The sequence below is a fragment of the Corapipo altera genome, unplaced genomic scaffold (genome assembly GCF_003945725.1).
Source record: "Corapipo altera isolate COAL_440 unplaced genomic scaffold, ASM394572v1 52187, whole genome shotgun sequence".
In the NCBI taxonomy this organism is placed as follows: Eukaryota; Metazoa; Chordata; class Aves; order Passeriformes; family Pipridae; genus Corapipo; species Corapipo altera.
In genome coordinates this window covers 1-1,031 of record NW_020893650.1, presented here as the reverse complement: position 1 = coordinate 1,031, position 1,031 = coordinate 1, and the positions used below count along the sequence as shown (strand labels likewise).

The 1,031-nt window shown below is 65.3% G+C and overlaps 1 long non-coding RNA gene across 1 annotated transcript; it reads left to right on the top strand.

Annotated features, from left to right (window-relative positions):
- The first annotated feature begins 67 nt into the window (after positions 1 to 67).
- On the top strand, positions 68 to 886 carry LOC113942738. The gene is made up of 3 exons (XR_003526034.1): positions 68 to 198; positions 614 to 701; positions 773 to 886. It is a non-coding gene; the product is annotated as an uncharacterized LOC113942738 (long non-coding RNA).
- The last annotated feature ends 145 nt before the right edge of the window (positions 887 to 1,031 follow it).

Below are 1,031 nucleotides of genomic sequence, written 5' to 3'. Positions count from 1 at the left end.
AAACCCCTTTCTGGTGTCCCTGGGGGTCTCCCCCCGTGCTGACCCCCCCTGTGCCCCCCCCAGCCGTTCCAGTCGGGGCGGGGGGAGGAGAAGGAGCGAGCGAGGCCGAAGGAGCCCCCCGCCCTCCTCTCCCTCGTCGACTGGGCCCGGGGAGGGGGCTCGGGGCTCAGGGGGGCCCTGCGGCTGCCCTCCTTCAAGGTACCCCTGTGGGGGTTGGGAGTTTTTGGGGGGATTTTGGGAGGTTTTGGGTGGTCTTGGGGAGAGGTTGGGGTTGCTGGAGGGGACTCTGTGGCTGCCCTTTTTCAAGTATCTGTTTGGGAGAGTTTGGGGGATTTTTGGGTGGTCTTGGGGGGGTCTTGGGGGGGTTTTGGGGGTCCTGGGGGGGTCCTGGGGGTTGCTGGAGGGGACTCTGTGGCTGCTCTCTTTCAAGGGAGGTGCTGGGGGTCTGGTTTTGGGGGATTTGTGGGAGGTTTTGGGTGTTCTTTTGTGGGAGCTGTTCTGTATTGCTCAAGGGGGGATGTCAGGGTTTACCCTGGGGGTACATTTGGCTTTGGGGCCCCCCCAAACTCTCTACTTTTCCCGCTTTCCCCCCCTTTTCCCCTCCCCATCCCAGGTGAAGCGGAAAGAGCCGTCGGAGCTGAACGAAGGGGGGGAGGAGAAACGGCCCCGGCCCCCCACCCCCCCCGAGGAGGATGAGGACGGTGAGTGCCCCCCAAAACCCCGCCCCCAGCCCCCTCTGGGACCCCCCCTGACCCCCCTTTTGCCCCCCCAGACAAAGAACTGGCCCCCGGAGCCCCCCGGGCCGAGGCCCCCGGGAAGCGCCGGAAGCTTTTCCGGCTGGACAGCGAAGGGGAGGAGGCGTCCGAGGAGTCCTCCTCGGGCAAGGTGAGACCCTGCAAAGGGACCCCTGGGACCCCCAAATCTCCCAAAAGGGACCCCCCAGGAAGCCCCAAACTGCCCCCAAAAACGGCCCCTCGAGAACCCCCCAAAGTGTCCCAAAAAAGGGACCTCCAAGAACTCCCCAAATCCCC